The 25,071-nt window shown below is 47.6% G+C and overlaps 42 non-coding genes across 42 annotated transcripts; all 42 read right to left on the reverse strand.

The window, feature by feature from the left end:
- Window positions 1–251: 251 nt before the first annotated feature.
- LOC137882917 (U2 spliceosomal RNA) lies at window positions 252–442 on the reverse strand. Its single transcript, XR_011104335.1, has one exon. It is a non-coding gene; the product is annotated as a U2 spliceosomal RNA (small nuclear RNA).
- A 178-nt stretch (window positions 443–620) lies between these two features.
- Window positions 621–735, reverse strand: LOC137882590 (U5 spliceosomal RNA). The gene has a single exon (XR_011104022.1). It is a non-coding gene; the product is annotated as a U5 spliceosomal RNA (small nuclear RNA).
- A 496-nt stretch (window positions 736–1,231) lies between these two features.
- Window positions 1,232–1,395, reverse strand: LOC137882816 (U1 spliceosomal RNA). The gene has a single exon (XR_011104239.1). It is a non-coding gene; the product is annotated as a U1 spliceosomal RNA (small nuclear RNA).
- A 673-nt stretch (window positions 1,396–2,068) lies between these two features.
- LOC137883024 (U2 spliceosomal RNA) lies at window positions 2,069–2,259 on the reverse strand. Its single transcript, XR_011104436.1, has one exon. It is a non-coding gene; the product is annotated as a U2 spliceosomal RNA (small nuclear RNA).
- Window positions 2,260–2,437: 178 nt separating this feature from the next.
- Window positions 2,438–2,552, reverse strand: LOC137882644 (U5 spliceosomal RNA). The gene has a single exon (XR_011104073.1). It is a non-coding gene; the product is annotated as a U5 spliceosomal RNA (small nuclear RNA).
- A 496-nt stretch (window positions 2,553–3,048) lies between these two features.
- Window positions 3,049–3,212, reverse strand: LOC137882726 (U1 spliceosomal RNA). The gene has a single exon (XR_011104151.1). It is a non-coding gene; the product is annotated as a U1 spliceosomal RNA (small nuclear RNA).
- Window positions 3,213–3,885: 673 nt separating this feature from the next.
- LOC137882878 (U2 spliceosomal RNA) lies at window positions 3,886–4,076 on the reverse strand. The gene has a single exon (XR_011104297.1). It is a non-coding gene; the product is annotated as a U2 spliceosomal RNA (small nuclear RNA).
- Window positions 4,077–4,255: 179 nt separating this feature from the next.
- LOC137882578 (U5 spliceosomal RNA) lies at window positions 4,256–4,370 on the reverse strand. Its single transcript, XR_011104011.1, has one exon. It is a non-coding gene; the product is annotated as a U5 spliceosomal RNA (small nuclear RNA).
- A 496-nt stretch (window positions 4,371–4,866) lies between these two features.
- Window positions 4,867–5,030, reverse strand: LOC137882674 (U1 spliceosomal RNA). Its single transcript, XR_011104101.1, has one exon. It is a non-coding gene; the product is annotated as a U1 spliceosomal RNA (small nuclear RNA).
- Window positions 5,031–5,702: 672 nt separating this feature from the next.
- On the reverse strand, window positions 5,703–5,893 carry LOC137882953 (U2 spliceosomal RNA). The gene has a single exon (XR_011104369.1). It is a non-coding gene; the product is annotated as a U2 spliceosomal RNA (small nuclear RNA).
- A 179-nt stretch (window positions 5,894–6,072) lies between these two features.
- LOC137882636 (U5 spliceosomal RNA) lies at window positions 6,073–6,188 on the reverse strand. Its single transcript, XR_011104066.1, has one exon. It is a non-coding gene; the product is annotated as a U5 spliceosomal RNA (small nuclear RNA).
- Window positions 6,189–6,684: 496 nt separating this feature from the next.
- On the reverse strand, window positions 6,685–6,848 carry LOC137883068 (U1 spliceosomal RNA). Its single transcript, XR_011104467.1, has one exon. It is a non-coding gene; the product is annotated as a U1 spliceosomal RNA (small nuclear RNA).
- A 672-nt stretch (window positions 6,849–7,520) lies between these two features.
- LOC137883018 (U2 spliceosomal RNA) lies at window positions 7,521–7,711 on the reverse strand. Its single transcript, XR_011104430.1, has one exon. It is a non-coding gene; the product is annotated as a U2 spliceosomal RNA (small nuclear RNA).
- Window positions 7,712–7,890: 179 nt separating this feature from the next.
- On the reverse strand, window positions 7,891–8,006 carry LOC137882637 (U5 spliceosomal RNA). Its single transcript, XR_011104067.1, has one exon. It is a non-coding gene; the product is annotated as a U5 spliceosomal RNA (small nuclear RNA).
- Window positions 8,007–8,502: 496 nt separating this feature from the next.
- LOC137883079 (U1 spliceosomal RNA) lies at window positions 8,503–8,666 on the reverse strand. The gene has a single exon (XR_011104478.1). It is a non-coding gene; the product is annotated as a U1 spliceosomal RNA (small nuclear RNA).
- Window positions 8,667–9,339: 673 nt separating this feature from the next.
- LOC137882988 (U2 spliceosomal RNA) lies at window positions 9,340–9,530 on the reverse strand. The gene has a single exon (XR_011104402.1). It is a non-coding gene; the product is annotated as a U2 spliceosomal RNA (small nuclear RNA).
- Window positions 9,531–9,708: 178 nt separating this feature from the next.
- Window positions 9,709–9,823, reverse strand: LOC137882655 (U5 spliceosomal RNA). The gene has a single exon (XR_011104084.1). It is a non-coding gene; the product is annotated as a U5 spliceosomal RNA (small nuclear RNA).
- Window positions 9,824–10,319: 496 nt separating this feature from the next.
- LOC137882804 (U1 spliceosomal RNA) lies at window positions 10,320–10,483 on the reverse strand. Its single transcript, XR_011104227.1, has one exon. It is a non-coding gene; the product is annotated as a U1 spliceosomal RNA (small nuclear RNA).
- Window positions 10,484–11,156: 673 nt separating this feature from the next.
- Window positions 11,157–11,347, reverse strand: LOC137882864 (U2 spliceosomal RNA). The gene has a single exon (XR_011104284.1). It is a non-coding gene; the product is annotated as a U2 spliceosomal RNA (small nuclear RNA).
- Window positions 11,348–11,526: 179 nt separating this feature from the next.
- LOC137883112 (U5 spliceosomal RNA) lies at window positions 11,527–11,641 on the reverse strand. Its single transcript, XR_011104508.1, has one exon. It is a non-coding gene; the product is annotated as a U5 spliceosomal RNA (small nuclear RNA).
- A 496-nt stretch (window positions 11,642–12,137) lies between these two features.
- On the reverse strand, window positions 12,138–12,301 carry LOC137882684 (U1 spliceosomal RNA). The gene has a single exon (XR_011104111.1). It is a non-coding gene; the product is annotated as a U1 spliceosomal RNA (small nuclear RNA).
- A 673-nt stretch (window positions 12,302–12,974) lies between these two features.
- LOC137882866 (U2 spliceosomal RNA) lies at window positions 12,975–13,165 on the reverse strand. The gene has a single exon (XR_011104285.1). It is a non-coding gene; the product is annotated as a U2 spliceosomal RNA (small nuclear RNA).
- Window positions 13,166–13,344: 179 nt separating this feature from the next.
- On the reverse strand, window positions 13,345–13,459 carry LOC137882532 (U5 spliceosomal RNA). Its single transcript, XR_011103968.1, has one exon. It is a non-coding gene; the product is annotated as a U5 spliceosomal RNA (small nuclear RNA).
- A 496-nt stretch (window positions 13,460–13,955) lies between these two features.
- On the reverse strand, window positions 13,956–14,119 carry LOC137883091 (U1 spliceosomal RNA). Its single transcript, XR_011104489.1, has one exon. It is a non-coding gene; the product is annotated as a U1 spliceosomal RNA (small nuclear RNA).
- A 672-nt stretch (window positions 14,120–14,791) lies between these two features.
- Window positions 14,792–14,982, reverse strand: LOC137882955 (U2 spliceosomal RNA). Its single transcript, XR_011104370.1, has one exon. It is a non-coding gene; the product is annotated as a U2 spliceosomal RNA (small nuclear RNA).
- Window positions 14,983–15,161: 179 nt separating this feature from the next.
- Window positions 15,162–15,277, reverse strand: LOC137882638 (U5 spliceosomal RNA). Its single transcript, XR_011104068.1, has one exon. It is a non-coding gene; the product is annotated as a U5 spliceosomal RNA (small nuclear RNA).
- Window positions 15,278–15,773: 496 nt separating this feature from the next.
- LOC137883104 (U1 spliceosomal RNA) lies at window positions 15,774–15,937 on the reverse strand. Its single transcript, XR_011104500.1, has one exon. It is a non-coding gene; the product is annotated as a U1 spliceosomal RNA (small nuclear RNA).
- A 672-nt stretch (window positions 15,938–16,609) lies between these two features.
- LOC137882867 (U2 spliceosomal RNA) lies at window positions 16,610–16,800 on the reverse strand. Its single transcript, XR_011104286.1, has one exon. It is a non-coding gene; the product is annotated as a U2 spliceosomal RNA (small nuclear RNA).
- Window positions 16,801–16,979: 179 nt separating this feature from the next.
- LOC137882639 (U5 spliceosomal RNA) lies at window positions 16,980–17,095 on the reverse strand. The gene has a single exon (XR_011104069.1). It is a non-coding gene; the product is annotated as a U5 spliceosomal RNA (small nuclear RNA).
- Window positions 17,096–17,591: 496 nt separating this feature from the next.
- Window positions 17,592–17,755, reverse strand: LOC137883117 (U1 spliceosomal RNA). Its single transcript, XR_011104512.1, has one exon. It is a non-coding gene; the product is annotated as a U1 spliceosomal RNA (small nuclear RNA).
- Window positions 17,756–18,427: 672 nt separating this feature from the next.
- LOC137882868 (U2 spliceosomal RNA) lies at window positions 18,428–18,618 on the reverse strand. Its single transcript, XR_011104287.1, has one exon. It is a non-coding gene; the product is annotated as a U2 spliceosomal RNA (small nuclear RNA).
- A 179-nt stretch (window positions 18,619–18,797) lies between these two features.
- On the reverse strand, window positions 18,798–18,912 carry LOC137883114 (U5 spliceosomal RNA). Its single transcript, XR_011104509.1, has one exon. It is a non-coding gene; the product is annotated as a U5 spliceosomal RNA (small nuclear RNA).
- Window positions 18,913–19,408: 496 nt separating this feature from the next.
- On the reverse strand, window positions 19,409–19,572 carry LOC137883128 (U1 spliceosomal RNA). The gene has a single exon (XR_011104523.1). It is a non-coding gene; the product is annotated as a U1 spliceosomal RNA (small nuclear RNA).
- A 673-nt stretch (window positions 19,573–20,245) lies between these two features.
- Window positions 20,246–20,436, reverse strand: LOC137882956 (U2 spliceosomal RNA). The gene has a single exon (XR_011104371.1). It is a non-coding gene; the product is annotated as a U2 spliceosomal RNA (small nuclear RNA).
- Window positions 20,437–20,614: 178 nt separating this feature from the next.
- Window positions 20,615–20,729, reverse strand: LOC137882596 (U5 spliceosomal RNA). Its single transcript, XR_011104028.1, has one exon. It is a non-coding gene; the product is annotated as a U5 spliceosomal RNA (small nuclear RNA).
- Window positions 20,730–21,225: 496 nt separating this feature from the next.
- On the reverse strand, window positions 21,226–21,389 carry LOC137882576 (U1 spliceosomal RNA). Its single transcript, XR_011104009.1, has one exon. It is a non-coding gene; the product is annotated as a U1 spliceosomal RNA (small nuclear RNA).
- Window positions 21,390–22,062: 673 nt separating this feature from the next.
- LOC137882978 (U2 spliceosomal RNA) lies at window positions 22,063–22,253 on the reverse strand. The gene has a single exon (XR_011104393.1). It is a non-coding gene; the product is annotated as a U2 spliceosomal RNA (small nuclear RNA).
- Window positions 22,254–22,432: 179 nt separating this feature from the next.
- LOC137883158 (U5 spliceosomal RNA) lies at window positions 22,433–22,547 on the reverse strand. The gene has a single exon (XR_011104551.1). It is a non-coding gene; the product is annotated as a U5 spliceosomal RNA (small nuclear RNA).
- A 496-nt stretch (window positions 22,548–23,043) lies between these two features.
- Window positions 23,044–23,207, reverse strand: LOC137882706 (U1 spliceosomal RNA). The gene has a single exon (XR_011104132.1). It is a non-coding gene; the product is annotated as a U1 spliceosomal RNA (small nuclear RNA).
- Window positions 23,208–23,880: 673 nt separating this feature from the next.
- On the reverse strand, window positions 23,881–24,071 carry LOC137882908 (U2 spliceosomal RNA). Its single transcript, XR_011104326.1, has one exon. It is a non-coding gene; the product is annotated as a U2 spliceosomal RNA (small nuclear RNA).
- A 178-nt stretch (window positions 24,072–24,249) lies between these two features.
- Window positions 24,250–24,365, reverse strand: LOC137883074 (U5 spliceosomal RNA). Its single transcript, XR_011104473.1, has one exon. It is a non-coding gene; the product is annotated as a U5 spliceosomal RNA (small nuclear RNA).
- A 496-nt stretch (window positions 24,366–24,861) lies between these two features.
- LOC137882677 (U1 spliceosomal RNA) lies at window positions 24,862–25,025 on the reverse strand. The gene has a single exon (XR_011104104.1). It is a non-coding gene; the product is annotated as a U1 spliceosomal RNA (small nuclear RNA).
- Window positions 25,026–25,071: the final 46 nt, after the last annotated feature.

Raw genomic sequence — 25,071 nt, forward strand, 5'->3', positions numbered from 1 at the left:
AGGACGGAAATTAGCATTCAGAGCTGGAAATTTCCCCAAGCAGTCAGGGCTGATGTATACAGTGATTTGAGGCTGGGAGCACAGTGTTGTTCCACAAAGGGCCTCGGTAAGGAGTAAACAGGGCCTTTGTTTGCCACAAGTCCCGGCCTTGAAGACAGACAGTGACTGTGACTCGCGTCGTTCATTTCAGAGTCAAATCAATCAACAGACTGATCCATTTAGATTGGTGTTTGGTTGTCCACAAGGCATTTAAAGAGTGCACCGTTCCCGGCAATGCTGCAATACCGGGTCAATGCGTGGAGTGAACGGAGCAAGCCCTTTTTTCATCTCCCAATGCTAAAAATCTGCTTAATACATTATCCTCATATAGAGGACATATCAGATATTAAACTGATAAGAACAGATACTACACTTGATCTTAGCCAAAAGGCCGAGAAGCGATGAGCCCCAACTGTTTGCTTCCTGAGGCAACCTCCTAACACATTTCTCCCTTGTCGTGGTGCAGTTCATTCAATGGGTCATGGCAGTGACTGCTGCTTTGCACACCCGTTCAAACCCTCCATAGTCAAGCACCTTGGTCTAGTTAAGGACAGCTGTCTTTCTTTTCACAAGTGTACAAGGCTCAGCCAAACGGCAAAGCCTGCCAAAATAGGTTTAACTCATTGGTGTTCCTCTCCACGGAAGTCTTTAGTAAAAGGCGAAAGACTTGTGCGTTATGAAGAGAAACCAAAGCAAGTACAGCACTCTTGTCGAGAGCAGCTGAAGACCCTAGTCGTCCCAGTCAAAACGCTCATGGTAAGCCTGAGTTGACGTGCCCTGTTCCAAATCCAAAGCCACACCCCTGCCCACATCTTAAAGAGGGCAATATTCTCCAATGTACTATTTCCTTCCCTCCATTCAAAAGCACAAATCTCGCTGTGTTATTTTTTCTTCATTTCACTGTTGATTCAGAGCTGGAAATTTCCCCCAGCAGTCAGGGCTGATGTATACAGTGATTTGAGGCTGGCAGCACAGTCCTGGTGCAGTTCTTTCAATGGGGCATAGCAGTGGCTGCTGCTTGGCACACCTGTCCAAGCCCTCCATGGTCAAGCACCATGGTCTAGTTAAGGACATCTTTCTTCCTTTTCACAAACGCCCAGGACTCGGCTACAGGAATCCGCAAGCAGAATAGCAGCATGTTGAGGTCCATGTCCGTCTACCAACCGTGTGATATTTTTTTCAACTTAAAAATCAGGGGAGAGCGCGAATGCAGTCCCCAACTACCAGAAATTATGCAGTCAAGATTCCCACATTTGGGGAATTCGCAATAGTCAGCGCAACCGGAGTGCAATGGTTGAGCCTCGCCCTGGGTGAACCACCTTCTTGATCATGGTATCTTCCCTGCCAGGTAAGTATGAGCTAGAAGACACAAAGACAGGGGTGGCATTCCCAGACACAGTACTCTGGATGACGGTTCCCAGATGGCATAATCCCAGAGTCAGCATTAGCTTCCCTTGGCAAGCTGTTTCTGCTTCTGAGAAAGCAAACACAGCCCAGCAACCAAACGAAAATCTAAGCATGCTAACAATGGAAGGATCTTCGGAACACATTTCTCCCACAAAGAAGGGAAAATATCGGTGAGGAGAACACGCAATCATTTTAGGCCCATCCAAAAAGCCACACCCACTTCTCTCGGCAAACCCGGGCAATTTGCATTACTCAACACACAGCTTCACAGCATACAACAGACACTGCTGCACAGCTACGCTTGCACTTTTCTGGACAATCTGCAAACGAAATAGAGCCTACAAAATGACATCACCCACAATCTGACTCGGAGGACGGAAATTAGCATTCAGAGCTGGAAATTTCCCCAAGCAGTCAGGGCTGATGTATACAGTGATTTGAGGCTGGGAGCACAGTGTTGTTCCACAAAGGGCCTCGGTAAGGAGTAAACAGGGCCTTTGTTTGCCACAAGTCCCGGCCTTGAAGACAGACAGCGACTGTGACTCGCGTCGTTCATTTCAGAGTCAAATCAATCAACAGACTGATCCATTTAGATTGGTGTTTGGTTGTCCACAAGGCATTTAAAGAGTGCACCGTTCCAGGCAATGCTGCAATACCGGGTCAATGTGTGGAGTGAACGGAGCAAGCCCCTTTTTCATCTCCCAATGCTAAAAATCTGCTTAATACATTATCCTCATATAGAGGACATATCAGATATTAAACTGATAAGAACAGATACTACACTTGATCTTAGCCAAAAGGCCGAGAAGCGATGAGCCCCAACTGTTTGCTTCCTGAGGCAACCTCCTGACACATTTCTCCCTTGTCGTGGTGCAGTTCATTCAATGGGTCATGGCAGTGGCTGCTGCTTTGCACACCCGTCCAAACCCTCCATAGTCAAGCACCTTGGTCTAATTAAGGACAGCTGTTTTTCTTTTCACAAGTGTACAAGGCTCAGCCAAACGGCAAAGCCTGCCAAAATAGGTTTAACTCATTGGCGTTCCTCTCCACGGAAGTCTTTAGTAAAAGGCGAAAGATTTGTGCATTATGAAGAGAAACCAAAGTAAGTACAGCACTCTTGTCGAGAGCAGCTGAAGACCCTAGTCGTCCCAGTCAAAACGCTCATGGTAAGCCTGAGTTGACGTGCCCTGTTCCAAATCCAAAGCCACACCCCTGCCCACATCTTAAAGATGGCAATATTCTCCAATGTACTATTTCCTTCCCTCAAATCAAAAGCACAAATCTCGCTGTGTTATTTTTTCTTCATTTCAATGTTGATTCAGAGCTGGAAATTTCCCCCAGCAGTCAGGGCTGATGTATACAGTGATTTGAGGCTGGGAGCACAGTCCTGGTGCAGTTCTTTCAATGGGGCATAGCAGTGGCTGCTGCTTGGCACACCTGTCCAAGCCCTCCATGGTCAAGCACCATGGTCTAGTTAAGGACATCTTTCTTCCTTTTCACAAACGCCCAGGACTCGGCTACAGGAATCGGCAAGCGGAATAGCAGCATGTTGAGGTCCATGTCCGTCTACCAACCGGGTGATATTTTTTTCAACTTAAAAATCAGGGGAGAGCGCGAACGCAGTCCCCCACTACCAGAAATTATGCAGTCAAGATTCCCACATTTGGGGAATTAGCAGTGGTCAGCACAACCGGAGTGCAATGGTTGAGCCTCGCCCTGGGTGAACCACCTTCTTGATCACGGTATCTTCCCTGCCAGGTAAGTATGAGTTGGAAGACACAGAGACAGGGGTGACATTCCCAGACACAGTACTCTGAATGACGGTTCCCAGATGGCATAATCGCAGAGTCAGCATTAGCTTCCCTTGGCAAGCTGTTTCTGCTTCTGAGAAAGCAAACACAGCCCAGCAACCAAACGAAAATCTAAGCATGCTAACAATGGAAGGATCTTCGGAACACATTTCTCCCACAAAGAAGGGAAAATATCGGTGAGGAGAACACGCAATCATTTTAGGCCCATCCAAAAAGCCACACCCACTTCTCTCGGCAAACCCGGGCAATTTGCATTACTCAACACACAGCTTCACAGCATACAACAGACACTGCTGCACAGCTACGCTTGCACTTTTCTGGACAATCTGCAAACGAAATAGAGCCTACAAAATGACATCACCCACAATCTGACTCGGAGGACGGAAATTAGCATTCAGAGCTGGAAATTTCCCCAAGCAGTCAGGGCTGATGTATACAGTGATTTGAGGCTGGGAGCACAGTGTTGTTCCACAAAGGGCCTCGGTAAGGAGTAAACAGGGCCTTTGTTTGCCACAAGTCCCGGCCTTGAAGACAGACAGCGACTGTGACTCGCGTCGTTCATTTCAGAGTCAAATCAATCAACAGACTGACCCATTTAGATTGGTGTTTGGTTGTCCACAAGGCATTTAAAGAGTGCACCGTTCCCGGCAATGCTGCAATACCGGGTCAATGCGTGGAGTGAACGGAGCAAGCCCCTTTTTCATCTCCCAATGCTAAAAATCTGCTTAATACATTATCCTCATATAGAGGACATATCAGATATTAAACTGATAAGAACAGATACTACACTTGATCTTAGCCAAAAGGCCGAGAAGCAATGAGCCCCAACTGTTTGCTTCCTGAGGCAACCTCCTGACACATTTCTCCCTTGTCGTGGTGCAGTTCATTCAATGGGTCATGGCAGTGGCTGCTGCTTTGCACACCCGTCCAAACCCTCCATAGTCAAGCACCTTGGTCTAGTTAAGGACAGCTGTCTTTCTTTTCACAAGTGTACAAGGCTCAGCCAAACGGCAAAGCCTGCCAAAAATAGGTTTAACTCATTGGTGTTCCTCTACACGGAAGTCTTTAGTAAAAGGCGAAAGACTTGTGCGTTACGAAGAGAAACCAAAGTAAGTACAGCACTCTTGTCGAGAGCAGCTGAAGACCCTAGTCGTCCCAGTCAAAACGCTCATGGTAAGCCTGAGTTGACGTGCCCTGTTCCAAATCCAAAGCCACACCCCTGCCCACATCTTAAAGAGGGCAATATTCTCCAATGTACTATTTCCTTCCCTCCAATCAAAAGCACAAATCTCGCTGTGTTATTTTTTCTTCATTTCACTGTTGATTCAGAGCTGGAAATTTCCCCCAGCAGTCAGGGCTGATGTATACAGTGATTTGAGGCTGGGAGCACAGTCCTGGTGCAGTTATTTCAATGGGGCATAGCAGTGGCTGCTGCTTGGCACACCTGTCCAAGCCCTCCATGGTCAAGCACCATGGTCTAGTTAGGGACATCTTTCTTCCTTTTCACAAACGCCCAGGACTCGGCTACAGGAATCGGCAAGCCGAATAGCAGCATGTTGAGGTCCATGTCCGTCTACCAACCGTGTGATATTTTTTTCAACTTAAAAATCAGGGGAGAGCGCGAACGCAGTCCCCCACTACCAGAAATTATGCTGTCGAGATTCCCACATTTGGGGAATTCGCAGTGGTCAGCACAACCGGAGTGCAATGGTTGAGCCTCGCCCTGGGTGAACCACCTTCTTGATCATGGTATCTTCCCTGCCAGGTAAGTATGAGTTGGAAGACACAGAGACAGGGGTGGCATTCCCAGACACAGTACTCTGGATGAAGGTTCCCAGATGGCATAATCCCAGAGTCAGCATTAGCTTCCCTTGGCAAGCTGTTTCTGCTTCTGAGAAAGCAAACACAGCCCAGCAACCAAACGAAAATCTAAGCATGCTAACAATGGAAGGATCTTCGGAACACATTTCTCCCACAAAGAAGGAAAATATCGGTGAGGAGAACACGCAATCATTTTAGGCCCATCCAAAAAGCCACACCCACTTCTCTCGGCAAACCCGGGCAATTTGCATTACTCAACACACAGCTTCACAGCATACAACAGACACTGCTGCACAGCTACGCTTGCACTTTTCTGGACAATCTGCAAACGAAATAGAGCCTACAAAATGACATCACCCACAATCTGACTCGGAGGACGGAAATTAGCATTCAGAGCTGGAAATTTCCTCAAGCAGTCAGGGCTGATGTATACAGTGATTTGAGGCTGGGAGCACAGTGTTGTTCCACAAAGGGCCTCGGTAAGGAGTAAACAGGGCCTTTGTTTGCCACAAGTCCCGGCCTTGAAGACAGACAGCGAATGTGACTCGCGTCATTCATTTCAGAGTCAAATCAATCAACAGACTGATCCATTTAGATTGGTGTTTGGTTGTCCACAAGGCATTTAAAGAGTGCACCGTTCCAGGCAATGCTGCAATACCGGGTCAATGCGTGGAGTGAACGGAGCAAGCCCCTTTTTCATCTCCCAATGCTAAAAATCTGCTTAATACATTATCCTCATATAGAGGACATATCAGATATTAAACTGATAAGAACAGATACTACACTTGATCTTAGCCAAAAGGCCGAGAAGCGATGAGCCCCAACTGTTTGCTTCCTGAGGCAACTTCCTGACACATTTCTCCCTTGTCGTGGTGCAGTTCATTCAATGGGTCATGGCAGTGGCTGCTGCTTTGCACACCCGTCCAAACCCTCCATAGTCAAGCACCTTGGTCTAGTTAAGGACAGCTGTCTTTCTTTTCACAAGTGTACAAGGCTCAGCCAAACGGCAAAGCCTGCCAAAAATAGGTTTAACTCATTGGTGTTCCTCTCCACGGAAGTCTTTAGTAAAAGGCGAAAAGACTTGTGCGTTACGAAGAGAAACCAAAGTAAGTACAGCACTCTTGTCGAGAGCAGCTGAAGACCCTAGTCGTCCCAGTCAAAACGCTCATGGTAAGCCTGAGTTGACGTGCCCTGTTCCAAATCCAAAGCCACACCCCTGCCCACATCTTAAAGAGGGCAATATTCTCCAATGTACTATTTCCTTCCCTCCAATCAAAAGCACAAATCTCGCTGTGTTATTTTTTCTTCATTTCACTGTTGATTCAGAGCTGGAAATTTCCCCCAGCAGTCAGGGCTGATGTATACAGTGATTTGAGGCTGGGAGCACAGTCCTGGTGCAGTTCTTTCAATGGGGCATAGCAGTGGCTGCTGCTTGGCACACCTGTCCAAGCCCTCCATGGTCAAGCACCATGGTCTAGTTAGGGACATCTTTCTTCCTTTTCACAAACGCCCAGGACTCGGCTACAGGAATCGACAAGCGGAATAGCAGCATGTTGAGGTCCATGTCCGTCTACCAACCGTGTGATATTTTTTTCAACTTAAAAATCAGGGGAGAGCGCGAACGCAGTCCCCCACTACCAGAAATTATGCAGTCGAGATTCCCACATTTGGGGAATTCGCAGTGGTCAGCACAACCGGAGTGCAATGGTTGAGCCTCGCCCTGGGTGAACCACCTTCTTGATCATGGTATCTTCCCTGCCAGGTAAGTATGAGTTGGAAGACACAGAGACAGGGGTGGCATTCCCAGACACAGTACTCTGGATGAAGGTTCCCAGATGGCATAATCCCAGAGTCAGCATTAGCTTCCCTTGGCAAGCTGTTTCTGCTTCTGAGAAAGCAAACACAGCCCAGCAACCAAACGAAAATCTAAGCATGCTAACAATGGAAGGATCTTCGGAACACATTTCTCCCACAAAGAAGGAAAATATCGGTGAGGAGAACACGCAATCATTTTAGGCCCATCCAAAAAGCCACACCCACTTCTCTCGGCAAACCCGGGCAATTTGCATTACTCAACACACAGCTTCACAGCATACAACAGACACTGCTGCACAGCTACGCTTGCACTTTTCTGGACAATCTGCAAACGAAATAGAGCCTACAAAATGACATCACCCACAATCTGACTCGGAGGACGGAAATTAGCATTCAGAGCTGGAAATTTCCTCAAGCAGTCAGGGCTGATGTATACAGTGATTTGAGGCTGGGAGCACAGTGTTGTTCCACAAAGGGCCTCGGTAAGGAGTAAACAGGGCCTTTGTTTGCCACAAGTCCCGGCCTTGAAGACAGACAGCGAATGTGACTCGCGTCATTCATTTCAGAGTCAAATCAATCAACAGACTGATCCATTTAGATTGGTGTTTGGTTGTCCACAAGGCATTTAAAGAGTGCACTGTTCCAGGCAATGCTGCAAAACCGTGTCAATGCGTGGAGTGAACGGAGCAAGCCCCTTTTTCATCTCCCAATGCTAAAAATCTGCTTAATACATTATCCTCATATAGAGGACATATCAGATATTAAACTGATAAGAACAGATACTACACTTGATCTTAGCCAAAAGGCCGAGAAGCGATGAGCCCCAACTGTTTGCTTCCTGAGGCAACTTCCTGACACATTTCTCCCTTGTCGTGGTGCAGTTCATTCAATGGGTCATGGCAGTGGCTGCTGCTTTGCACACCCGTCCAAACCCTCCATAGTCAAGCACCTTGGTCTAGTTAAGGACAGCTGTCTTTCTTTTCACAAGTGTACAAGGCTCAGCCAAACGGCAAAGCCTGCCAAAAATAGGTTTAACTCATTGGTGTTCCTCTCCACGGAAGTCTTTAGTAAAAGGCGAAAAGACTTGTGCGTTACGAAGAGAAACCAAAGTAAGTACAGCACTCTTGTCGAGAGCAGCTGAAGACCCTAGTCGTCCCAGTCAAAACGCTCATGGTAAGCCTGAGTTGACGTGCCCTGTTCCAAATCCAAAGCCACACCCCTGCCCACATCTTAAAGAGGGCAATATTCTCCAATGTACTATTTCCTTCCCTCCAATCAAAAGCACAAATCTCGCTGTGTTATTTTTTCTTCATTTCACTGTTGATTCAGAGCTGGAAATTTCCCCCAGCAGTCAGGGCTGATGTATACAGTGATTTGAGGCTGGGAGCACAGTCCTGGTGCAGTTCTTTCAATGGGGCATAGCAGTGGCTGCTGCTTGGCACACCTGTCCAAGCCCTCCATGGTCAAGCACCATGGTCTAGTTAAGGACATCTTTCTTCCTTTTCACAAACGCCCAGGACTCAGCTACAGGAATCGGCAAGCCGAATAGCAGCATGTTGAGGTCCATGTCCGTCTACCAACCGTGTGATATTTTTTTCAACTTAAAAATCAGGGGAGAGCGCGAACGCAGTCCCCCACTACCAGAAATTATGCAGTCGAGATTCCCACATTTGGGGAATTCGCAGTGGTCAGCACAACCGGAGTGCAATGGTTGAGCCTCGCCCTGGGTGAACCACCTTCTTGATCATGGTATCTTCCCTGCCAGGTAAGTATGAGTTGGAAGACACAGAGACAGGGGTGGCATTCCCAGACACAGTACTCTGGATGACGGTTCCCAGATGGCATAATCCCAGAGTCAGCATTAGCTTCCTTTGGCAAGCTGTTTCTGCTTCTGAGAAAGCAAACACAGCCCAGCAACCAAACGAAAATCTAAGCATGCTAACAATGGAAGGATCTTCGGAACACATTTCTCCCACAAAGAAGGGAAAATATCGGTGAGGAGAACACGCAATCATTTTAGGCCCATCCAAAAAGCCACACCCACTTCTCTCGGCAAACCTGGGCAATTTGCATTACTCAACACACAGCTTCACAGCATACAACAGACACTGCTGCACAGCTACGCTTGCACTTTTCTGGACAATCTGCAAACGAAATAGAGCCTACAAAATGACATCACCCACAATCTGACTCGGAGGACGGAAATTAGCATTCAGAGCTGGAAATTTCCCCAAGCAGTCAGGGCTGATGTATACAGTGATTTGAGGCTGGGAGCACAGTGTTGTTCCACAAAGGGCCTCGGTAAGGAGTAAACAGGGCCTTTGTTTGCCACAAGTCCCGGCCTTGAAGACAGACAGCGACTGTGACTCGCGTCGTTCATTTCAGAGTCAAATCAATCAACAGACTGATCCATTTAGATTGGTGTTTGGTTGTCCACAAGGCATTTAAAGAGTGCACCGTTCCAGGCAACGCTGCAATACCGGGTCAATGCGTGGAGTGAACGGAGCAAGCCCCTTTTTCATCTCCCAATGCTAAAAATCTGCTTAATACATTATCCTCATATAGAGGACATATCAGATATTAAACTGATAAGAACAGATACTACACTTGATCTTAGCCAAAAGGCCGAGAAGCGATGAACCCCAACTGTTTGCTTCCTGAGGCAACCTCCTGACACATTTCTCCCTTGTCGTGGTGCAGTTCATTCAATGGGTCATGGCAGTGGCTGCTGCTTTGCACACCCGTCCAAACCCTCCATAGTCAAGCACCTTGGTCTAATTAAGGACAGCTGTTTTTCTTTTCACAAGTGTACAAGGCTCAGCCAAACGGCAAAGCCTGCCAAAATAGCTTTAACTCATTGGTGTTCCTCTCCACAGAAGTCTTTAGTAAAAGGCGAAAGACTTGCGCATTATGAAGAGAAACCAAAGTAAGTACAGCACTCTTGTCGAGAGCAGCTGAAGACCCTAGTCGTCCCAGTCAAAACGCTCATGGTAAGCCTGAGTTGACGTGCCCTGTTCCAAATCCAAAGCCACACCCCTGCCCACATCTTAAAGAGGGCAATATTCTCCAATGTACTATTTCCTTCCCTCCATTCAAAAGCACAAATCTCGCTGTGTTATTTTTTCTTCATTTCACTGTTGATTCAGAGCTGGAAATTTCCCCCAGCAGTCAGGGCTGATGTATACAGTGATTTGAGGCTGGCAGCACAGTCCTGGTGCAGTTCTTTCAATGGGGCATAGCAGTGGCTGCTGCTTGGCACACCTGTCCAAGCCCTCCATGGTCAAGCACCATGGTCTAGTTAAGGACATCTTTCTTCCTTTTCACAAACGCCCAGGACTCGGCTACAGGAATCCGCAAGCAGAATAGCAGCATGTTGAGGTCCATGTCCGTCTACCAACCGTGTGATATTTTTTTCAACTTAAAAATCAGGGGAGAGCGCGAATGCTGTCCCCAACTACCAGAAATTATGCAGTCAAGATTCCCACATTTGGGGAATTCGCAGTGGTCAGTGCAACCGGAGTGCAATGGTTGAGCCTCGCCCTGGGTGAACCACCTTCTTGATCATGGTATCTTCCCTGCCAGGTAAGTATGAGCTAGAAGACACAAAGACAGGGGTGGCATTCCCAGACACAGTACTCTGGATGACGGTTCCCAGATGGCATAATCCCAGAGTCAGCATTAGCTTCCCTTGGCAAGCTGTTTCTGCTTCTGAGAAAGCAAACACAGCCCAGCAACCAAACGAAAATCTAAGCATGCTAACAATGGAAGGATCTTCGGAACACATTTCTCCCACAAAGAAGGGAAAATATCGGTGAGGAGAACACGCAATCATTTTAGGCCCATCCAAAAAGCCACACCCACTTCTCTCGGCAAACCCGGGCAATTTGCATTACTCAACACACAGCTTCACAGCATACAACAGACACTGCTGCACAGCTACGCTTGCACTTTTCTGGACAATCTGCAAACGAAATCGAGCCTACAAAATGACATCACCCACAATCTGACTCGGAGGACGGAAATTAGCATTCAGAGCTGGAAATTTCCCCAAGCAGTCAGGGCTGATGTATACAGTGATTTGAGGCTGGGAGCACAGTGTTGTTCCACAAAGGGCCTCGGTAAGGAGTAAACAGGGCCTTTGTTTGCCACAAGTCCCGGCCTTGAAGACAGACAGCGACTGTGACTCGCGTCGTTCATTTCAGAGTCAAATCAATCAACAGACTGATCCATTTAGATTGGTGTTTGGTTGTCCACAAGGCATTTAAAGAGTGCACCGTTCCCGGCAATGCTGCAATACCGGGTCAATGCGTGGAGTGAACGGAGCAAGCCCCTTTTTCATCTCCCAATGCTAAAAATCTGCTTAATACATTATCCTCATATAGAGGACATATCAGATATTAAACTGATAAGAACAGATACTACACTTGATCTTAGCCAAAAGGCCGAGAAGCGATGAGCCCCAACTGTTTGCTTCCTGAGGCAACCTCCTGACACATTTCTCCCTTGTCGTGGTGCAGTTCATTCAATGGGTCATGGCAGTGGCTGCTGCTTTGCACACCCGTCCAAACCCTCCATAGTCAAGCACCTTGGTCTAGTTAAGGACAGCTGTCTTTCTTTTCACAAGTGTACAAGGCTCAGCCAAACGGCAAAGCCTGCCAAAAATAGGTTTAACTCATTGGTGTTCCTCTCCACGGAAGTCTTTAGTAAAAGGCGAAAGACTTGTGCGTTATGAAGAGAAACCAAAGTAAGTACAGCACTCTTGTCGAGAGCAGCTGAAGACCCTAGTCGTCCCAGTCAAAACGCTCATGGTAAGCCTGAGTTGACGTGCCCTGTTCCAAATCCAAAGCCACACCCCTGCCCACATCTTAAAGAGGGCAATATTCTCCAATGTACTATTTCCTTCCCTCCATTCAAAAGCACAAATCTCGCTGTGTTATTTTTTCTTCATTTCAATGTTGTTTCAGAGCTGGAAATTTCCCCCAGCAGTCAGGGCTGATGTATACAGTGATTTGAGGCTGGCAGCACAGTCCTGGTGCAGTTCTTTCAATGGGGCATAGCAGTGGCTGCTGCTTGGCACACCTGTCCAAGCCCTCCATGGTCAAGCACCATGGTCTAGTTAAGGACATCTTTCTTCCTTTTCACAAACGCCCAGGACTCGGCTACAGGAATCGGCAAGCCGAATAGCAGCATGTTGAGGTCGATGTCCGTCTACCAACCGTGTGATATTTTTTTCAACTTAAAAATCAGGGGAGAGCGCGAACGCAGTCCCCCACTACCAGAAATTATGCAGTCGAGATTCCCACATTTGGGGAATTCGCAGTGGTCAGTGCAACCGGAGTGCAATGGTTGAGCCTCGCCCTGGGTGAACCACCTTCTTGATCATGGTATCTTCCCTGCCAGGTAAGTATGAGCTAGAAGACACAAAGACAGGGGTGGCATTCCCAGACACAGTACTCTGGATGACGGTTCCCAGATGGCATAATCCCAGAGTCAGCATTAGCTTCCCTTGGCAAGCTGTTTCTGCTTCTGAGAAAGCAAACACAGCCCAGCAACCAAACGAAAATCTAAGCATGCTAACAATGGAAGGATCTTCGGAACACATTTCTCCCACAAAGAAGGGAAAATATCGGTGAGGAGAACACGCAATCATTTTAGGCCCATCCAAAAAGCCACACCCACTTCTCTCGGCAAACCCGGGCAATTTGCATTACTCAACACACAGCTTCACAGCATACAACAGACACTGCTGCACAGCTACGCTTGCACTTTTCTGGACAATCTGCAAACGAAATAGAGCCTACAAAATGACATCACCCACAATCTGACTCGGAGGACGGAAATTAGCATTCAGAGCTGGAAATTTCCCCAAGCAGTCAGGGCTGATGTATACAGTGATTTGAGGCTGGGAGCACAGTGTTGTTCCACAAAGGGCCTCGGTAAGGAGTAAACAGGGCCTTTGTTTGCCACAAGTCCCGGCCTTGAAGACAGACAGCGACTGTGACTCGCGTCGTTCATTTCAGAGTCAAATCAATCAACAGACTGACCCATTTAGATTGGTGTTTGGTTGTCCACAAGGCATTTAAAGAGTGCACCGTTCCCGGCAATGCTGCAATACCGGGTCAATGCGTGGAGTGAACGGAGCAAGCCCCTTTTTCATCTCCCAATGCTAAAAATCTGCTTAATACATTATCCTCATATAGAGGACATATCAGATATTAAACTGATAAGAACAGATACTACACTTGATCTTAGCCAAAAGGCCGAGAAGCGATGAGCCCCAACTGTTTGCTTCCTGAGGCAACCTCCTGACACATTTCTCCCTTGTCGTGGTGCAGTTCATTCAATGGGTCATGGCAGTGGCTGCTGCTTTGCACACCCGTCCAAACCCTCCATAGTCAAGCACCTTGGTCTAGTTAAGGACAGCTGTCTTTCTTTTCACAAGTGTACAAGGCTCAGCCAAACGGCAAAGCCTGCCAAAAATAGGTTTAACTCATTGGTGTTCCTCTCCACGGAAGTCTTTAGTAAAAGGCGAAAGACTTGTGCGTTACGAAGAGAAACCAAAGTAAGTACAGCACTCTTGTCGAGAGCAGCTGAAGACCCTAGTCGTCCCAGTCAAAACGCTCATGGTAAGCCTGAGTTGACGTGCCCTGTTCCAAATCCAAAGCCACACCCCTGCCCACATCTTAAAGAGGGCAATATTCTCCAATGTACTATTTCCTTCCCTCCAATCAAAAGCACAAATCTCGCTGTGTTATTTTTTCTTCATTTCACTGTTGATTCAGAGCTGGAAATTTCCCCCAGCAGTCAGGGCTGATGTATACAGTGATTTGAGGCTGGGAGCACAGTCCTGGTGCAGTTATTTCAATGGGGCATAGCAGTGGCTGCTGCTTGGCACACCTGTCCAAGCCCTCCATGGTCAAGCACCATGGTCTAGTTAGGGACATCTTTCTTCCTTTTCACAAACGCCCAGGACTCGGCTACAGGAATCGGCAAGCCGAATAGCAGCATGTTGAGGTCCATGTCCGTCTACCAACCGTGTGATATTTTTTTCAACTTAAAAATCAGGGGAGAGCGCGAACGCAGTCCCCCACTACCAGAAATTATGCAGTCGAGATTCCCACATTTGGGGAATTCGCAGTGGTCAGCACAACCGGAGTGCAATGGTTGAGCCTCGCCCTGGGTGAACCACCTTCTTGATCATGGTATCTTCCCTGCCAGGTAAGTATGAGTTGGAAGACACAGAGACAGGGGTGGCATTCCCAGACACAGTACTCTGGATGAAGGTTCCCAGATGGCATAATCCCAGAGTCAGCATTAGCTTCCCTTGGCAAGCTGTTTCTGCTTCTGAGAAAGCAAACACAGCCCAGCAACCAAACGAAAATCTAAGCATGCTAACAATGGAAGGATCTTCGGAACACATTTCTCCCACAAAGAAGGAAAATATCGGTGAGGAGAACACGCAATCATTTTAGGCCCATCCAAAAAGCCACACCCACTTCTCTCGGCAAACCCGGGCAATTTGCATTACTCAACACACAGCTTCACAGCATACAACAGACACTGCTGCACAGCTACGCTTGCACTTTTCTGGACAATCTGCAAAGGAAATAGAGCCTACAAAATGACATCACCCACAATCTGACTCGGAGGACGGAAATTAGCATTCAGAGCTGGAAATTTCCTCAAGCAGTCAGGGCTGATGTATACAGTGATTTGAGGCTGGGAGCACAGTGTTGTTCCACAAAGGGCCTCGGTAAGGAGTAAACAGGGCCTTTGTTTGCCACAAGTCCCGGCCTTGAAGACAGACAGCGAATGTGACTCGCGTCGTTCATTTCAGAGTCAAATCAATCAACAGACTGATCCATTTAGATTGGTGTTTGGTTGTCCACAAGGCATTTAAAGAGTGCACCGTTCCAGGCAATGCTGCAATACCGGGTCAATGCGTGGAGTGAACGGAGCAAGCCCCTTTTTCATCTCCCAATGCTAAAAATCTGCTTAATACATTATCCTCATATAGAGGACATATCAGATATTAAACTGATAAGAACAGATACTACACTTGATCTTAGCCAAAAGGCCGAGAAGCGATGAGCCCCAACTGTTTGCTTCCTGAGGCAACTTCCTGACACATTTCTCCCTTGTCGTGGTGCAGTTCATTCAATGGGTCATGGCAGTGGCTGCTGCTTTGCACACCCGTCCAAACCCTCCATAGTCAAGCACCTTGGTCTAGTTAAGGACAGCTGTCTTTCTTTTCACAAGTGTACAAGGCTCAGCCAAACGGCAAAGCCTGCCAAAAATAGGTTTAACTCATTGGTGTTCCTCTCCACGGAAGTCTTTAGTAAAAGGCGAAAAGACTTGTGCGTTACGAAGAGAAACCAAAGTAAGTACAGCACTCTTGTCGAGAGCAGCTGAAGACCCTAGTCGTCCCAGTCAAAACGCTCATGGTAAGCCTGAGTTGACGTGCCCTGTTCCAAATCCAAAGCCACACCCCTGCCCACATCTTAAAGAGGGCAATATTCTCCAATGTACTATTTCCTTCCCTCCAATCAAAAGCACAAATCTCGCTGTGTTATTTTTTCTTCATTTCACTGTTGATTCAGAGCTGGAAATTTCCCCCAGCAGTCAGGGCTGATGTATACAGTGATTTGAGGCTGGGAGCACAGTCCTGGTGCAGTTCTTTCAATGGGGCATAGCAGTGGCTGCTGCTTGGCACACCTGTCCAAGCCCTCCATGGTCAAGCACCATGGTCTAGTTAGGGACATCTTTCTTCCTTTTCACAAACGCCCAGGACTCGGCTACAGGAATCGACAAGCGGAATAGCAGCATGTTGAGGTCCATGTCCGTCTACCAACCGTGTGATATTTTTTTCAACTTAAAAATCAGGGGAGAGCGCGAACGCAGTCCCCCACTACCAGAAATTATGCAGTCGAGATTCCCACATTTGGGGAATTCGCAGTGGTCAGCACAACCGGAGTGCAATGGTTGAGCCTCGCCCTGGGTGAACCACCTTCTTGATCATGGTATCTTCCCTGCCAGGTAAGTATGAGTTGGAAGACACAGAGACAGGGGTGGCATTCCCAGACACAGTACTCTGGATGAAGGTTCCCAGATGGCATAATCCCAGAGTCAGCATTAGCTTCCCTTGGCAAGCTGTTTCTGCTTCTGAGAAAGCAAACACAGCCCAGCAACCAAACGAAAATCTAAGCATGCTAACAATGGAAGGATCTTCGGAACACATTTCTCCCACAAAGAAGGAAAATATCGGTGAGGAGAACACGCAATCATTTTAGGCCCATCCAAAAAGCCACACCCACTTCTCTCGGCAAACCCGGGCAATTTGCATTACTCAACACACAGCTTCACAGCATACAACAGACACTGCTGCACAGCTACGCTTGCACTTTTCTGGACAATCTGCAAACGAAATAGAGCCTACAAAATGACATCACCCACAATCTGACTCGGAGGACGGAAATTAGCATTCAGAGCTGGAAATTTCCCCAAGCAGTCAGGGCTGATGTATACAGTGATTTGAGGCTGGGAGCACAGTGTTGTTCCACAAAGGGCCTCGGTAAGGAGTAAACAGGGCCTTTGTTTGCCACAAGTCCCGGCCTTGAAGACAGACAGCGACTGTGACTCGCGTCGTTCATTTCAGAGTCAAATCACTCAACAGACTGATCCATTTAGATTGGTGTTTGGTTGTCCACAAGGCATTTAAAGAGTGCACCGTTCCCGGCAATGCTGCAATACCGGGTCAATGCGTGGAGTGAACGGAGCAAGCCCCTTTTTCATCTCCCAATGCTAAAAATCTGCTTAATACATTATCCTCATATAGAGGACATATCAGATATTAAACTGATAAGAACAGATACTACACTTGATCTTAGCCAAAAGGCCGAGAAGCGATGAGCCCCAACTGTTTGCTTCCTGAGGCAACCTCCTGACACATTTCTCCCTTGTCGTGGTGCAGTTCATTCAATGGGTCATGGCAGTGGCTGCTGCTTTGCACACCCGTCCAAACCCTCCATAGTCAAGCACCTTGGTCTAGTTAAGGACAGCTGTCTTTCTTTTCACAAGTGTACAAGGCTCAGCCAAACGGCAAAGCCTGCCAAAAATAGGTTTAACTCATTGGTGTTCCTCTCCACGGAAGTCTTTAGTAAAAGGCGAAAAGACTTGTGCGTTACGAAGAGAAACCAAAGTAAGTACAGCACTCTTGTCGAGAGCAGCTGAAGACCCTAGTCGTCCCAGTCAAAACGCTCATGGTAAGCCTGAGTTGACGTGCCCTGTTCCAAATCCAAAGCCACACCCCTGCCCACATCTTAAAGAGGGCAATATTCTCCAATGTACTATTTCCTTCCCTCCAATCAAAAGCACAAATCTCGCTGTGTTATTTTTTCTTCATTTCACTGTTGATTCAGAGCTGGAAATTTCCCCCAGCAGTCAGGGCTGATGTATACAGTGATTTGAGGCTGGGAGCACAGTCCTGGTGCAGTTCTTTCAATGGGGCATAGCAGTGGCTGCTGCTTGGCACACCTGTCCAAGCCCTCCATGGTCAAGCACCATGGTCTAGTTAGGGACATCTTTCTTCCTTTTCACAAACGCCCAGGACTCGGCTACAGGAATCGACAAGCGGAATAGCAGCATGTTGAGGTCCATGTCCGTCTACCAACCGTGTGATATTTTTTTCAACTTAAAAATCAGGGGAGAGCGCGAACGCAGTCCCCCACTACCAGAAATTATGCAGTCGAGATTCCCACATTTGGGGAATTCGCAGTGGTCAGCACAACCGGAGTGCAATGGTTGAGCCTCGCCCTGGGTGAACCACCTTCTTGATCATGGTATCTTCCCTGCCAGGTAAGTATGAGTTGGAAGACACAGAGACAGGGGTGGCATTCCCAGACACAGTACTCTGGATGAAGGTTCCCAGATGGCATAATCCCAGAGTCAGCATTAGCTTCCCTTGGCAAGCTGTTTCTGCTTCTGAGAAAGCAAACACAGCCCAGCAACCAAACGAAAATCTAAGCATGCTAACAATGGAAGGATCTTCGGAACACATTTCTCCCACAAAGAAGGAAAATATCGGTGAGGAGAACACGCAATCATTTTAGGCCCATCCAAAAAGCCACACCCACTTCTCTCGGCAAACCCGGGCAATTTGCATTACTCAACACACAGCTTCACAGCATACAACAGACACTGCTGCACAGCTACGCTTGCACTTTTCTGGACAATCTGCAAACGAAATAGAGCCTACAAAATGACATCACCCACAATCTGACTCGGAGGACGGAAATTAGCATTCAGAGCTGGAAATTTCCCCAAGCAGTCAGGGCTGATGTATACAGTGATTTGAGGCTGGGAGCACAGTGTTGTTCCACAAAGGGCCTCGGTAAGGAGTAAACAGGGCCTTTGTTTGCCACAAGTCCCGGCCTTGAAGACAGACAGCGACTGTGACTCGCGTCGTTCATTTCAGAGTCAAATCACTCAACAGACTGATCCATTTAGATTGGTGTTTGGTTGTCCACAAGGCATTTAAAGAGTGCACCGTTCCCGGCAATGCTGCAATACCGGGTCAATGCGTGGAGTGAACGGAGCAAGCCCCTTTTTCATCTCCCAATGCTAAAAATCTGCTTAATACATTATCCTCATATAGAGGACATATCAGATATTAAACTGATAAGAACAGATACTACACTTGATCTTAGCCAAAAGGCCGAGAAGCGATGAGCCCCAACTGTTTGCTTCCTGAGGCAACCTCCTGACACATTTCTCCCTTGTCGTGGTGCAGTTCATTCAATGGGTCATGGCAGTGGCTGCTGCTTTGCACACCCGTCCAAACCCTCCATAGTCAAGCACCTTGGTCTAGTTAAGGACAGCTGTCTTTCTTTTCACAAGTGTACAAGGCTCAGCCAAACGGCAAAGCCTGCCAAAAATAGGTTTAACTCATTGGTGTTCCTCTCCACGGAAGTCTTTAGTAAAAGGCGAAAGACTTGTGCGTTATGAAGAGAAACCAAAGTAAGTACAGCACTCTTGTCGAGAGCAGCTGAAGACCCTAGTCGTCCCAGTCAAAACGCTCATGGTAAGCCTGAGTTGACGTGCCCTGTTCCAAATCCAAAGCCACACCCCTGCCCACATCTTAAAGAGGGCAATATTCTCCAATGTACTATTTCCTTCCCTCCAATCAAAAGCACAAATCTCGCTGTGTTATTTTTTCTTCATTTCACTGTTGATTCAGAGCTGGAAATTTCCCCCAGCAATCAGGGCTGATGTATACAGTGATTTGAGGCTGGGAAAACAGTCCTGGTGCAGTTCTTTCAATGGGGCATAGCAGTGGCTGCTGCTTGGCACACCTGTCCAAGCCCTCCATGGTCAAGCACCATGGTCTAGTTAAGGACATCTTTCTTCCTTTTCACAAACGCCCAGGACTCAGCTACAGGAATCGGCAAGCCGAATAGCAGCATGTTGAGGTCCATGTCCGTCTACCAACCATGTGATATTTTTTTCAACTTAAAAATCAGGGGAGAGCGCGAACGCAGTCCCCCACTACCAGAAATTATGCAGTCGAGATTCCCACATTTGGGGAATTCGCAGTGGTCAGCACAACCGGAGTGCAATGGTTGAGCCTCGCCCTGGGTGAACCACCTTCTTGATCATGGTATCTTCCCTGCCAGGTAAGTATGAGTTGGAAGACACAGAGACAGGGGTGGCATTCCCAGACACAGTACTCTGGATGACGGTTCCCAGATGGCATAATCCCAGAGTCAGCATTAGCTTCCCTTGGCAAGCTGTTTCTGCTTCTGAGAAAGCAAACACAGCCCAGCAACCAAACGAAAATCTAAGCATGCTAACAATGGAAGGATCTTCGGAACACATTTCTCCCACAAAGAAGGGAAAATATCGGTGAGGAGAACACGCAATCATTTTAGGCCCATCCAAAAAGCCACACCCACTTCTCTCGGCAAACCCGGGCAATTTGCATTACTCAACACACAGCTTCACAGCATACAACAGACACTGCTGCACAGCTACGCTTGCACTTTTCTGGACAATCTGCAAACGAAATAGAGCCTACAAAATGACATCACCCACAATCTGACTCGGAGGACGGAAATTAGCATTCAGAGCTGGAAATTTCCCCAAGCAGTCAGGGCTGATGTATACAGTGATTTGAGGCTGGGAGCACAGTGTTGTTCCACAAAGGGCCTCGGTAAGGAGTAAACAGGGCCTTTGTTTGCCACAAGTCCCGGCCTTGAAGACAGACAGCGACTGTGACTCGCGTCGTTCATTTCAGAGTCAAATCAATCAACAGACTGATCCATTTAGATTGGTGTTTGGTTGTCCACAAGGCATTTAAAGAGTGCACCGTTCCAGGCAATGCTGCAATACCGGGTCAATGCGTGGAGTGAACGGAGCAAGCCCCTTTTTCATCTCCCAATGCTAAAAATCTGCTTAATACATTATCCTCATATAGAGGACATATCAGATATTAAACTGATAAGAACAGATACTACACTTGATCTTAGCCAAAAGGCCGAGAAGCGATGAGCCCCAACTGTTTGCTTCCTGAGGCAACCTCCTGACACATTTCTCCCTTGTCGTGGTGCAGTTCATTCAATGGGTCATGGCAGTGGCTGCTGCTTTGCACACCCGTCCAAACCCTCCATAGTCAAGCACCTTGGTCTAGTTAAGGACAGCTGTTTTTCTTTTCACAAGTGTACAAGGCTCAGCCAAACGGCAAAGCCTGCCGAAATAGCTTTAACTCATTGGTGTTCCTCTCCACGGAAGTCTTTAGTAAAAGGCGAAAGACTTGTGCGTTATGAAGAGAAACCAAAGTAAGTACAGCACTCTTGTCGAGAGCAGCTGAAGACCCTAGTCGTCCCAGTCAAAACGCTCATGGTAAGCCTGAGTTGACGTGCCCTGTTCCAAATCCAAAGCCACACCCCTGCCCACATCTTAAAGAGGGCAATATTCTCCAATGTACTATTTCCTTCCCTCCAATCAAAAGCACAAATCTCGCTGTGTTATTTTTTCTTCATTTCACTGTTGATTCAGAGCTGGAAATTTCCCTCAGCAATCAGGGCTGATGTATACAGTGATTTGAGGCTGGGAGCACAGTCCTGGTGCAGTTCTTTCAATGGGGCATAGCAGTGGCTGCTGCTTGGCACACCTGTCCAAGCCCTCCATGGTCAAGCACCATGGTCTAGTTAAGGACATCTTTCTTCCTTTTCACAAACGCCCAGGACTCGGCTACAGGAATCGGCAAGCGGAATAGCAGCATGTTGAGGTCCATGTCCGTCTACCAACCGTGTGATATTTTTTTCAACTTAAAAATCAGGGGAGAGCGCGAACGCAGTCCCCCACTATCAGAAATTATGCAGTCGAGATTCCCACATTTGGGGAATTCGCAGTGGTCAGCACAACCGGAGTGCAATGGTTGAGCCTCGCCCTGGGTGAACCACCTTCTTGATCATGGTATCTTCCCTGCCAGGTAAGTATGAGTTGGAAGACACAGAGACAGGGGTGGCATTCCCAGACACAGTACTCTGGATGACGGTTCCCAGATGGCATAATCCCAGAGTCAGCATTAGCTTCCCTTGGCAAGCTGTTTCTGCTTCTGAGAAAGCAAACACAGCCCAGCAACCAAACGAAAATCTAAGCATGCTAACAATGGAAGGATCTTCGGAACACATTTCTCCCACAAAGAAGGGAAAATATCGGTGAGGAGAACACGCAATCATTTTAGGCCCATCCAAAAAGCCACACCCACTTCTCTCGGCAAACCCGGGCAATTTGCATTACTCAACACACAGCTTCACAGCATACAACAGACACTGCTGCACAGCTACGCTTGCACTTTTCTGGACAATCTGCAAACGAAATAGAGCCTACAAAATGACATCACCCACAATCTGACTCGGAGGACGGAAATTAGCATTCAGAGCTGGAAATTTCCCCAAGCAGTCAGGGCTGATGTATACAGTGATTTGAGGCTGGGAGCACAGTGTTGTTCCACAAAGGGCCTCGGTAAGGAGTAAACAGGGCCTTTGTTTGCCACAAGTCCCGGCCTTGAAGACAGACAGCGACTGTGACTCGCGTCGTTCATTTCAGAGTCAAATCAATCAACAGACTGATCCATTTAGATTGGTGTTTGGTTGTCCACAAGGCATTTAAAGAGTGCACCGTTCCAGGCAATGCTGCAATACCGGGTCAATGCGTGGAGTGAACGGAGCAAGCCCCTTTTTCATCTCCCAATGCTAAAAATCTGCTTAATACATTATCCTCATATAGAGGACATATCAGATATTAAACTGATAAGAACAGATACTACACTTGATCTTAGCCAAAAGGCCGAGAAGCAATGAGCCCCAACTGTTTGCTTCCTGAGGCAACCTCCTGACACATTTCTCCCTTGTCGTGGTGCAGTTCATTCAATGGGTCATGGCAGTGGCTGCTGCTTTGCACACCCGTCCAAACCCTCCATAGTCAAGCACCTTGGTCTAGTTAAGGACACCTGTCTTTCTTTTCACAAGTGTACAAGGCTCAGCCAAACGGCAAAGCCTGCCAAAAATAGGTTTAACTCATTGGTGTTCCTCTCCACGGAAGTCTTTAGTAAAAGGCGAAAGACTTGTGCGTTATGAAGAGAAACCAAAATAAGTACAGCACTCTTGTCGAGAGCAGCTGAAGACCCTAGTCGTCCCAGTCAAAACGCTCATGGTAAGCCTGAGTTGACGTGCCCTGTTCCAAATCCAAAGCCACACCCCTGCCCACATCTTAAAGAGGGCAATATTCTCCAATGTACTATTTCCTTCCCTCCAATCAAAAGCACAAATCTCGCTGTGTTATTTTTTCTTCATTTCAATGTTGATTCAGAGCTGGAAATTTCCCCCAGCAATCAGGGCTGATGTATACAGTGATTTGAGGCTGGGAGCACAGTCCTGGTGCAGTTATTTCAATGGGGCATAGCAGTGGCTGCTGCTTGGCACACCTGTCCAAGCCCTCCATGGTCAAGCACCATGGTCTAGTTAAGGACATCTTTCTTCCTTTTCACAAACGCCCAGGATTCGGCTACAGGAATCGGCAAGCGGAATAGCAGCATTTTGAGGTCCATGTCCGTCTACCAACCGTGTGATATTTTTTTCAACTTAAAAGTCAGGGGAGAGCGCGAACGCAGTCCCCCACTACCAGAAATTATGCAGTTGAGATTCCCACATTTGGGGAATTCGCAGTGGTCAGCACAACCGGAGTGCAATGGTTGAGCCTCGCCCTGGGTGAACCACCTTCTTGATCATGGTATCTTCCCTGCCAGGTAAGTATGAGTTGGAAGACACAGAGACAGGGGTGGCATTCCCAGACACAGTACTCTGGATGACGGTTCCCAGATGGCATAATCCCAGAGTCAGCATTAGCTTCCCTTGGCAAGCTGTTTCTGCTTCTGAGAAAGCAAACACAGCCCAGCAACCAAACGAAAATCTAAGCATGCTAACAATGGAAGGATCTTCGGAACACATTTCTCCCACAAAGAAGGGAAAATATCGGTGAGGAGAACACGCAATCATTTTAGGCCCATCCAAAAAGCCACACCCACTTCTCTCGGCAAACCCGGGCAATTTGCATTACTCAACACACAGCTTCACAGCATACAACAGACACTGCTGCACAGCTACGCTTGCACTTTTCTGGACAATCTGCAAACGAAATAGAGCCTACAAAATGACATCACCCACAATCTGACTCGGAGGACGGAAATTAGCATTCAGAGCTGGAAATTTCCCCAAGCAGTCAGGGCTGATGTATACAGTGATTTGAGGCTGGGAGCACAGTGTTGTTCCACAAAGGGCCTCGGTAAGGAGTAAACAGGGCCTTTGTTTGCCACAAGTCCCGGCCTTGAAGACAGACAGCGACTGTGACTCGCGTCGTTCATTTCAGAGTCAAATCAATCAACAGACTGATCCATTTAGATTGGTGTTTGGTTGTCAACGAGGCATTTAAAGAGTGCACCGTTCCCGGCAATGCTGCAATACCGGGTCAATGCGTGGAGTGAACGGAGCAAGCCCTTTTTTCAACCCCCAATGCTAAAAATCTGCTTAATACATTATCCTCATATAGAGGACATATCAGATATTAAACTGATAAGAACAGATACTACACTTGATCTTAGCCAAAAGGCCGAGAAGCGATGAGCCCAAACTGTTTGCTTCCTGCGGCAACTTCCTGACACATTTCTCCCTTGTCGTGGTGCAGTTCATTCAATGGGTCATGGCAGTGGCTGCTGCTTTGCACACCCGTCCAAACCCTCCATAGTCAAGCACCCTGGTCTAGTTAAGGACAGCTGTCTTTCTTTTCACAAGTGTACAAGTCTCAGCCAAACAGCAAAGCCTGCCAAAAATAGGTTTAACTCATTGGTGTTCCTCTCCACGGAAGTCTTTAGTAAAAGGCGAAAGACTTGTGCGTTATGAAGAGAAACCAAAGTAAGTACAGCACTCTTGTCGAGAGCAGCTGAAGACCCTAGTCGTCCCAGTCAAAACGCTCATGGTAAGCCTGAGTTAAAGTGCCCTGTTCCAAATCCAAAGCCACACCCCTGCCCACATCTTAAAGAGGGCAATATTCTCCAATGTACTATTTCCTTCCCTCCAATCAAAAGCACAAATCTCACTGTGTTATTTTTTCTTCATTTCACTGTTGATTCAGAGCTGGAAATTTCCCCCAGCAGTCAGGGCTGATGTATACAGTGATTTGAGGCTGGGAGCACAGTCCTGGTGCAGTTCTTTCAATGGGGCATAGCAGTGGCTGCTGCTTGGCACACCTGTCCAAGCCCTCCATGGTCAAGCACCATGGTCTAGTTAAGGACATCTTTCTTCCTTTTCACAAACGCCCAGGACTCGGCTACAGGAATCGGCAAGCGGAATAGCAGCATGTTGAGGTCCATGTCCGTCTACCAACCGTGTGATATTGTCTTCAACTTAAAAATCAGGAGAGAGCGCGAACGCAGTCCCCCACTACCAGAAATTATGCAGTCGAGATTCCCACATTTGGGGAATTCGCAGTGGTCAGCACAACCGGAGTGCAATGGTTGAGCCTCACCCTGGGTGAACCACCTTCTTGATCACGGTATCTTCCCTGCCAGGTAAGTATGAGTTGGAAGACACAGAGACAGGGGTGGCATTCCCAGACACAGTAC

The sequence above is a fragment of the Cebidichthys violaceus genome, unplaced genomic scaffold (genome assembly GCF_023349555.1).
Source record: "Cebidichthys violaceus isolate CVI_PGR_0920_01 unplaced genomic scaffold, fCebVio1.0.p SCAF_32, whole genome shotgun sequence".
Taxonomy (NCBI): Eukaryota; Metazoa; Chordata; class Actinopteri; order Perciformes; family Stichaeidae; genus Cebidichthys; species Cebidichthys violaceus.